This window comes from Lathyrus oleraceus, chromosome 6 (genome assembly GCF_024323335.1).
Source record: "Lathyrus oleraceus cultivar Zhongwan6 chromosome 6, CAAS_Psat_ZW6_1.0, whole genome shotgun sequence".
In the NCBI taxonomy this organism is placed as follows: Eukaryota; Viridiplantae; Streptophyta; class Magnoliopsida; order Fabales; family Fabaceae; genus Lathyrus; species Lathyrus oleraceus.
In genome coordinates, this window is record NC_066584.1 from 115,100,310 (window position 1) to 115,111,548 (window position 11,239).

Genomic DNA, 11,239 nt, shown 5'->3' on the forward strand with positions numbered 1-11,239 from the left:
ACTGATTATTTTAACGTTGAAAACTTTCACGGTCATATTGAGGGTGTGAGAGTAAGTAGGAGATGAAGTAGCCAAATGGGATTTGGGACTATACATTCTAAAATGAGTGTGATAGATAGGTCAGAATAGGAAAAAATCCAAAATTGGTGAAGCGGCGCATCTGAGAGACAAAAGTGGAACTTTGGGAAGCGAGCAGTAGGAGCGACAAGATATTGTGAAAAAACTTCGATTAAGGTAGGGAGGATTGCTTACTGTAAGGTGGCTTTTAGGCAATAGGATGATAAGGATTCCCTTACCCTCTCATCACCACCAAGGGATTTTGGTATGTTAACCCTGTTTTCTTTACTGATTGTGTTTTTGTTGCGTTTATGTATCTCTGTATTTTGTCCAAATGGGGTTTGCTTAACCCCTTTAGTTATCGATCTATAGTGTTGTCTCTGAGGTGCTAATAATATTGAAGTTATTATAATATATGTTATATAAGTATGGTTGAGTTGTTTTTGACATTGATCGTTGTTACGATCTGTGACTAAATAGGATTAGTATTTGGTCACTGTTTGTTAATTGATGAAAAATTTGGTTGACCAAATGGAATTTGGGAAAATCTCTTTTGGTCACTATACGATGAAATTGATGGTTGTAATACTATAATTCATTGTTGATTATAGAAATATATTCTTTTTGGGAAAATACCAAAAATTGGCTATAAAGAATCACTTTTTCTATAAATAATCATTTTTTCGTAAGAAATCACTTTATTTTGTATAAATCACCTTTTTTTGTCATAAGTTTGTTTTCTCGTACGTAATTGCATGGCGGGTTTGAATAGTCGAAAAAATCATAGAAATCGAAAAAGTCGGAAAATCACATAAATCTAAAAGTTCAAAAATCGTGGAAATCGAAAAACCAACTAAAATCGGTGACGCTCGAAGTTTGGCGATAGGCTGGCCAATGGACAACTGGCGATCGCCGGCGGTTCGTGCGGTATGGAAGATTTCTGGCGTTTTTTTTATCCTTTTGTCATTTTTTGAGTTCAGAGGTCTTTTCTTTGACTTTTGTGTAATACCGAAGATAAATTATATTATTTTGGGTTTAAATTATTTTTTTAATAAAATAAAAATAATTATAGTTTTCATTTGAAAATTTAAAAGAAAGGGAAAAATGAGTGACATTTTGTAGTAATGGAATTGAAACATTATGGAAATGGTGATTAATTTTGGAGCTTTGTATTGGTGATATATGGTTGTTGTAATTGTATAACTGTGTGTCTAATATGATCACACATGTTGTATATTTATATGCAAAAGAGGTATACACAATAGGTAATAATATAATTTACACTTATGACTAATTGAATATCAATCAATACTAATTGATTGCTAACATATTCTCAACACTCTCCCTCAAGCCGGATCGTATATAATGTATGGCCTGAGCTTGTTACAAATATAATTCACTCGAGAACCCTTGAGAGACTTGGTAAACATATCAACCAATTGATATTTATATTTGACAAATTATGTGGTTATTTCTCCCGACAGTACCTTGTCTCTTACATATTGACAATCTATTTCTATATGCTTGGTCCATTCATGGAAAACCGAATTGGATGCAATGTGAAATGTCGCTTGATTGTCACATATCAGTTTTGTGTCATGAAGGTCTCCGAACCTAAGTTCTGAGATAAAATTCTTAATTTATGCAAGCCTTCGATGTCGCTTCCATAGCACAATATTCAACTTCAACACTAGATAGTGCAACTGTGTTTTGTTTCTTGCTCCTCCATGAGATCATATTTCCTCTAATAAGAACACAATATCTATAAGCGGATCTCCTATCCGACGGTGATCCTGCCCAGTTTGCATATGAATAACACGTGATTTGGGCATCAACCTTATCTTCATATAATAGGCCTCTTCCTGGTGCATTATTTATATATTAGAGAATCAGAATAACTACATTCCAATGAGTATCACAAAGAGCGTTCAACTGACTCACAATGCTCACTGTAAAAATAATATCCAGTCTGGTGACGGTAAGATAATTGAGTTTACCCACTAAACGTTGATATCTTCTCGGGTCTTTCAACAACTCCCTATGACCCAGAAGAAGCTTAACATTGGGATCCATAGGAGTATCAATTGGATGACAGTCAATCATACTAATTTCAGTTAGGATGTCTAATGCATATTTACATTGGTTAATTGCAATGCCTGATGAGGATTGAGCAACTTCAATACCTAAGAAGTATCTGAGTGGACCCAAATCTTTTGTTTGAAAGTTTTTGAAAAGATGAGTTTTGATTCGCTGGATACCCACTGTATCATATCCAGTGATAGCAATGTTATCAAAATAGACCACAAGGAATATGCACTAACCAATGGAGGAATGAAGGAAGAAAGGAAAGTGATCTACTTCATATCTAGTCATAATAAACTATATCAAGGAAGAATTGAATCGACCAAACCAAGCACGCGAAGAGTGTTTCAACCCATAAAGAGAACGATGAAGCCGATAAACTGAAGGAGAACAACGATCCAAAACGCAGCAGAATTTAAAAATTTCTCCTTTAGTGATCCTTACAAATGGGCGTGATTAGTGATAGAATCGTTACCTCTTATGGAGATTGAAACCTTTGATGCAGATCTACGGAGCGATCACGAACGTTGAATGATGACAACGCCTCTACTCAGTCCACACGAACGAATTCCTTCAATCTTAGTGCTAGCTGCTATGAATGAAGGCTTTGAGTGTGTGTGTGAGAGAGAAATGAAATTACAACTGCACAAATGCTTTTGCACAAGGGTTCTATTTATAGAACCACTTGTGTGGGCTGCAAGCTAAAAAGCCCACTTAAGTGCATTTTGGCCCATATCTTATGATATGCCAAAATCACTTAAGCGTGTGGTACCTTACCATATTTCGTATTCTACTTAAGTACATCGTACCTTACGATGTTCTATAATTCACTTAAGTGCACCATACCTTACGATGTTCCTTAGTTACTTTATCTCTCATCAATCCGTCCTTTTGTGTGTGACCCTGTAGGTTCTCGCGACATTGGTAATTATTTTAAATCACGTATTTAACATAATAAACAGTGAGCGGTATCTAGCAATACATCACTGCTATCCAAGACACGAAAATGTCATATGATCTGACAAATCCTTTTGTGATAATACTTATGTGTACAATTACCCTTTTCCCCCTTATGTCTATATTTAACACAAGGCATAGACCGTGTCATCCTTATCCAGTTCAATATTGGGCCCGTAGACATTTATCATGTTACGCAGGATGGGCAAATTCCACCTAGGTCACTCATGTCCCTCAGCATGCTTCGTGGAGTACCCATCAACTGTCTTTATGGTCATCTAGTTACGGAAAACGTTTGATCAACAATAAGGCACTCAACTCTACATCTAGGGTCCATAGTGGTTTCAGGTCGAAGGGTGGTATACACCATTATCACCATGAGAATAACTTATGACACTTTGCATAACATTCTATATAGTATTCTCATAGCGGATCAATCCAGTATAAATATTACTCTTAATATTCATACCCATGTTTAAGACTTGATAACTCCTTATCCATGATCCATGAGATGTGATCATCAGTCTATGTACATAATTGTCTTAATGCTTTAATGTTATCTCACTTCACAATAAAGCTCGACTTCAGATACTTTAAGAATAATGTCCTTATGTTTAATGGGATCTCATGATTAAGTCACACTTGATACATTAAATGGACTAGCTATTCTAGGGACTTTATTAAAAAAACATAATAAAGAAAAAGCCTTTTATTCTTAATAAATAATTCGATACAAGTACCAAAAGTATTGGCCTCTAGGGCTTACACCAACATAAACAAGTCTTGAATTGCCAGGAACCGTAAAAAATAGAGGTTGATCCACATACACTTCCTCCTCCGATTCTTTGTGTAAAAAGGTATTTTTAATGTCCAACTGATGAAACGACCAATGATTAATAGAAGCCATTGCAAGGAAGAGACAAACTGAACTAATCTTGGCCACTAGAGAAAAAATGTCACCATAATCAAGCCCAAATATTTGTTCATATCTCTTGGCTACTAAACGAGCTTTGAAACGATCAATCTGACCATCTGGTCAAACTTTCACTGTATAAACCCATCAACATCACACTGTAGTTTTTCCAGAAGGTAAAGTGACATTGTCCCAAGTGTTATTTGAATGCAATGCATCCATTTCTTCCACCATCACCTGGCTCCAATTGGGCTCAGTCATAGCTTCACCTGCAGACTTAGGAATAAACACAAAATCCAAAGAAGACACAAAAGAAATATAGGAAGTAGATAGATGGTCATAATTTAAAACACAAGCATACTTAGTATTTGGGTTATGAGATCAAATACCTTTTTGTAATGCTACTGGAAGGTGAAGTTCAGGTGACGTAGCTGGAGGAACAGTTGGAGTAGGAGGTGGTGCTGGTGGATTAATATCATCTCTAACTTCCAATGGATGGGGTTCCCGTTGCTGGTAGACCTGTAATGGAGGTTTAATGGGTATGGGCATGACATAAGGGATATCTTGAACATCTTAATTACAAATCTCATCAGGTGACACCGAGGCAGAGAAAAAAAGGGAACCTTCAAAGAATGTAACACCGGAGGAAACAATGTATCGTTGAAGTTGAGGACAAAACAACGATATCCCTTTTGTATACACGAGTAGCCTAGAAAAATGCATTTGAGATATTTTGTGGAAAGTTTGTATTTACCTGGACTAAGATCATGAACAAAGCATGTGCAACCAAAAATGCGAAGAGGCGTGAGATAGAGGTCATATTACGGATTTAAGATGGAATATGGAATCCGATCTTGAAGGAAAGATGAAGGAATTCAGTTGATAAGATGACATGCTGTGATGAGAGCATCACCCCAAAAATGAGAAGGTACATTATGCTGAAGTAAAAGAGTCTGTGCGGTTTCAACTAAATGACGATTCTTCCTTTCAGAAACACCGTTCTGTTGTGGTGTATGAGCACATGATTATTGATGAATAATTCCATGTGATGTTAAAAAGGATTGAAACTCGGATGACATATACTCATAAGCGTTATCAATGCGTAAAATTTTAATGGAAGTGTTAAACTGATTTTTAATTTTAGCATAAAACTCTGGAAATATACACAAAACATCTGAATGATTTTTCATGAGAAATAACCAAGTGCATTGAGAGTAATCATTGATTAAAGTTACAAAGTAATAATATCCTAAAGTAGACTTCACACGACCAGGACCCTAAATATCAGAATGAACCAAAGGAAATGGTGATCTAACACTTTTATGTACTCATTGACAATAAGTACTACGAGTATGTTTGCCTAATTGACAGGACTGACACTCAAAAGATGAAAGCTTAGAAAAATTAGGAACTAAAAGACGAATTTTATTAAGACTAGGGTGACCCAAGCGTTGATGTGTAAGGTCTTGACAAGAATATAAGCACATGCCATCAGTGGAGATAGACGATATAATCCTCCATATTCACTCCCTACTACAATTGTCTGTCATGTACGTCGATCCTGGACATAAACAAGTTTATCATTAAAAAGGACTAAACAATAAAGAGTTTGAGTAAGCTTGTGAACATATATTAGATTAAAAGGACAACCAAGAATGTAAAGGACAGACTCTAAAGACAAGTTTGGAAGTGGATGTGCCTAACCAAGGCCATGAACTTTGATTTTAGAATCATCCGCCACAGTGACAGATGGCACATAATCAGAATAAGACAAGTGAGATAAAAGGGATTTATTACCAATCATATGATCAGAGGAACCAGAGTCGAGGACCCAAGGACCAAGAGAAGATGTATAGATAAAGGTTACATAATTACCCGACTGAGCAACAACGGCAGATGATGATGGTTGATGGGTTGCTTTGAATTAAAGGAAATCATTGTAATCAGCGACATGTATATTGACATCTTTAGTGATATCCGGTTGAGCAACGACAACAAATCGTTTTTGTCGTTGTTGTTCTCTTACCTTTGTACAATAACCAGCTTCAATGTGACCGTAACGATTGCAATAGTTAAAACGAATACCATGACGATATACACCATTTCCTCCAGTTCGTCCACCATCATCATGATAATGGGAAGCAATAACAAATGATTTAGTGGGTGATGGGGTAGAAACCGGTCCAAAAGCATGAGGGGTAGCCAAACGTAACCGTTGCTCACTAACTTCTTTATAGTTAGGAACATTGGATCCTGAAAAAATTTGGTTCCGAACAGAATCAAGTTCTGATGGTAGTCTGAAAAGTGCCACGATCATGAAATACTTACTTTGTTGTTCAGCATAAGTTATTGCATCTTTGGTAAAAGTCATTAGGGTTGTGAAATTTCCCTTTAATGCATCAAGCTTACTCAGATAGGCCTACATATTCATATTATCCAATTTCAAAGAGTTGAGTTTGGTGATGACACTGTAAAGATTATTGACATTATTAGAGAAGATTTTCTTAGCCTTTTTCCAAACCTCATAGCAAGTGGTAAAGGCTTGGTACCGTGCTTGGAGATTAGTTGTTATGGAAAACCATAACATAATGCATAAAGAAGCGTCAGTTTATTTCCATTTATTGTGTTTGGCGGCGAGAATACTATCAGATTTTTTTGTTAAGTGATCCTCATATCCTTGACCGTGAAACCATATTTTGATAGCACAAGCCCATATGTTGTAGTTGGTTGTTCCTTTTAGTTTCTCACACGAGATAAGTTGAACCTTAGTGAATGTGACAAAATTAGTATCTCCTATGATATTTGATTGCTTGGAACAAAAACTGAGAATAGATCTAGAGAGAGCGCAAGAAGGAGGTGTCGACGATTGTAGGAGCGACATGACATGCGGCCACGCGCGTCTGTTTGGGAGGCACAATAGATTCATGTGCGGGTTCCGGGAGGGAGCTTCAGACGGTGTCGTGGATGGCCAAAAATTTAGGGAGAAACAGAAGAAATTTTTGTGTGGAAGATAGTAGGTCAACCAACTCTAGATACCATGTTGTAATTGTATCTCTGTGTATATAATATGATCACACATGTTATATATTTATATGCAAAATAGGTACACATAATAAGTAATAATTTAATTTACACTTATGACTAATTGAATATCAATCAATACTAATTGATTATTAACGAATTCTTAACAGGTTTGTACTCGAAACCTTGTTTTTATGAATAATTGGTTAAATAACCTTGGGTGAATTATATTTGTTTGGGTGAGATATATTGTTTGACTACTAGCATTTCCATGCATGCATATGCATTGGAGTTAGGTGGGACTTCGGTCCATTTGGTGGCCTTAGATCTATTTGGTGGGATCATTGGTCTAGTTGAGAGACCAGAGGTAGGTCTCAAATCTATTTGTTGGAGATCATTGGTTCAGATGAGGGACCAGAGACCATGGAAGAAATCAGTAACACCTCTGATATCCACAAAAACTTGGTATCACATGCATATAGTTGATGGAGTTAGTGCATTATAACATTGCATATGTTGAGAATGCTATCAGTGTTCGTGTATTAATCTTACTTTTGTATTCATTTATCATCCTATTACTAAATTTCACTGTTATTACTTATAAGTGTATTCTCACCCCTTGTTTATTTTGTTGGATTGGCTTTGTGTATTATTGTACATGTAATCAGCATGAGTTATAGATTGTGATGTTCGTGAGATGGATTCGAAGCCCTCTTAGAGTTTATTGTTTTCCCTTATTTAGTCGAATAAATGCTATGGCCTATAACATCGGGGTTTTGGATATTTTTATTTTATGTTTTGAGATGTAACTCTCTTTTATAGAGTTTTTCAGGATTGTTTTTATTCAAACTTATGACATGTTTTTGTTTATCTTCCACTGTGAATTAGTGAATTACATGTTGAAGTTAGCGGAAATATACCCGAACGTATCGCACGTTCAAACATACAACAGAGTCGCCATCGAACTTTATTTATTCCCGAAGGAAAGGGAAAACATTAATAAAACCCGAGGGAAAGAGATATGCTGGGTAAGGAAGTCGTTTATGCAAGGGGAAGGTATTAGCACCCTTAACATCCATGGTACTCCATGGGAACCGTTTTGATTGTTCTTTCTCGAATGGGTGTAATATCTAAAGATTACTCGCAAAAGAATGAGAAAAGGAAATAAAATATATAAAGTGCTCGGTGAGGATTGGCGCCCTCATGCCTACGTATCCTCATAGTGCAATGAGGAATTCAGAGCTCCGTAGTTCAAAGAACTAATGATGGGAGATGAAGAGAAGTGTGATAACAACATGGTCTAAACCAAAGGATAGTGTTTTGAACTCCAAAAAGGGTGAAAACATGAACCCAAGAGTAATGTGGCTTTTACTAGTATGTGGGCTAGCATGACTGCCGCTATAGGATAATGTCGAAATTACGAAGAAATAAGTGTTTGGGAATAGTTCAAACATCTCTTGGTGCACAAGGTGACGCAAGAAGGAGCACAAAGAGGTAGTGTATTTGGCTCAAGGATGACTGATATATCACATGGAGTAAATGAAGGTAGAATATGAATGCATCACGGAGATGAATGGAATGAAGTGACCAAAGTCATAGAATTGGGTATCTGGTGACAAGTGACTGAAGAAGTGTAATTTGAAACCGAATGTGAAGGTGTATTGGAATCCATAGGAGAAATGTGATTTGTACCATTGAGGGAAACAATGTTAAATGATACATGGACTAGCATGGCTGCCACTATCTGATATTGAGCCAAAAAGAAGGAATTAAATGTCTAGGTGTAAGCCAAACAACTCTAGGGACAAATGTGGACTGTCGTTATATCGTCCTAAAAGGGTGTATATGGATATCTCAAAGAAAGTGTGTGTTTCAATGTCAAAGGAATAATATGTCACTGGGTGAGCGATTTATGATCGAAGGTAGATAGTGGATCGTGAGAGATATGAATGGTGCCCTAAGGTGGAAGGAGGAATAATTAGGAGTATGCTCGTTAAGGATTCGCATCCTCGTGCCTACGTATTCTCGTTGTGCAATGAGAAAATCAGAGCAATCATAGTTCGTGGAACCACGAGAACATAGAGAGAGATAAGTGATGAAAAGTATAACTTATACCAAAAGAATGGTATCAAGGAAACCCACAAATGGATGGAACTTGGAATCAAAGAGAAAGCAGACATTTACCAGTACATGGCCTAGCAGGGTTGCCGTTATAGGGTAAAGCCAAAAACAAAGACTGAATTAAGTATCTGGGTTACAACCAAACATCTCTTAATTCATAAGATGGACTGCCTCTATATCGTCCTAAAAGGGAATAGGCGGGGCCCAAGAGACACTATTGTTGAATACAAGGAGCAGTATATCATTGGATGGGGAGTAAACAGTTTGAGATCAAAGAAGATTAGTATTTTGGATCCAAGAAAGAGATAGACTCTGAATCAAAGAGCAAGGTGGTGTCTAATCCTAAAACGATTAAATTAAATGTTTGTGGGTATGACCCAAACAACTATCGATTGACGAGGTGGATTGTCGCTATGTCGTCCTAAAAGGTTGTACAAGGAGTCTAAAGAGAAGTATGGTTGATCTCAAAAAGATGGTATTGATTGATGAATGAAGAATGAATTCAATAAATAGGATAACTCGTGAAGAATCTTAATTCTCCTGCCTACGTACCCTTATAGTGCAATAAGAAAATCAGAGCTTTCGTAGTTCAGCCCACTAGGGCTGAAAACAAGAATGACTAAGGAGGCAAGAGGAGCGATTGAATGAGTGAATGAAAGAGTGGAATAGACTTGATAGTTATTGGATGAAAACCATACTAAAGTCTATGAGTAAAGGCGAATACGATAAGCAACGAGCCAAACATCCCGCACCCAAAGATATCCAGAATAAGTGTAGGACAACTCCAGTCTCATTCCTTCTTTACTACTTAAGGCTCGTGGCACGTAACTCTTATCCTAACTTTCAAGTTGCTGGAGAAGAGAATCTTTGTTGTTGTTTCTTGTAATGGTGAGGAGAGAGACTCATGATAGTTGATTGACGAGAATCACACTAAAGTCTATGAATAAGGGCGAATGCTTTGAATAGCTAGGGCCTACGCCCCGTACTCAAAGTCACTCTAGACAAGGATAGGAGAAACTCTGTCTCATCATTCCTTATTACTTAAGGCTCATGGCGCATGATACTTCTCATAACTGACAAGTTGTTGGGGAAGAATCTTCTTTGTTACTCCTTGTGTTGATGTTGTTTTGTGTGAAGAAGACTTGGTAGTTTACTCGATTCGTATTGCACTAAAGTCTATGAATAAGGGCGAATGGTCTGAATAGCTGGGGCCTACGCCCTGTACACAGAGTCACTCTAGACAAGCATAGGAGAAACTCCGTCTCATCATTCCTTATTACTTAAGGCTTATTTCATACAATTTGAATCATACTTACCAAGTATTGGCCTTTTATTTATCTTGTATAACCCGTTGCTTGATGTGACTGGGGCTGCCTTGATTAAAGATCTGACTTGAGGCTTCAACCTCCACAACTTAGAGATAAAAGTCTTATTAAGTGACCAAGGGTCTTTTGGTCACTCAAATTAGACTGTGGGATTATACAAATTCAAAGGATTTAATTAATCAAAATAACTTTTGATCAATTTGAATCATACGGTTAGAATTGATTGAAACTAGGTTAAAACCTAATCTAATGGTTAGAATTGAATCAAACCATCCTAAGGGATCATGTTATATTTAATCAAATTTAGATTGAAATCTATGTCAAAGAAACCTAAGGGAACGTGCAATTATATGGTCAAATGGACAAAATAACCCATAAGGGGTAAAATGGTCAATTCACAAAAATGACCAATCATGAACACAAATTTATTTCTAATTAACATCTAATTAGAAAACTACAAATTGATTAATTCCTACATTCTAAAATTAACCTAATGTTCAAATTCTAAAATTCTCCAATTAATTAAATCTAACTATCTTAATTTCTAAACTATATAAAACTATGTTAAAATTCAATTAAAACTATACAAAAAAATCCAATTAATTCCTAATATTTAATTAAAATCTAATCTAATTTTAATATCTAAAAAAACAATTAATAAAATGGCAAGAACAAATTATTAAAAGAAAAGAAAATTAAAATGCAATAAATTCAATAATGGGCCAGGGGGTGCTGATAGGAATCTGGAAGTGTAATATGGACA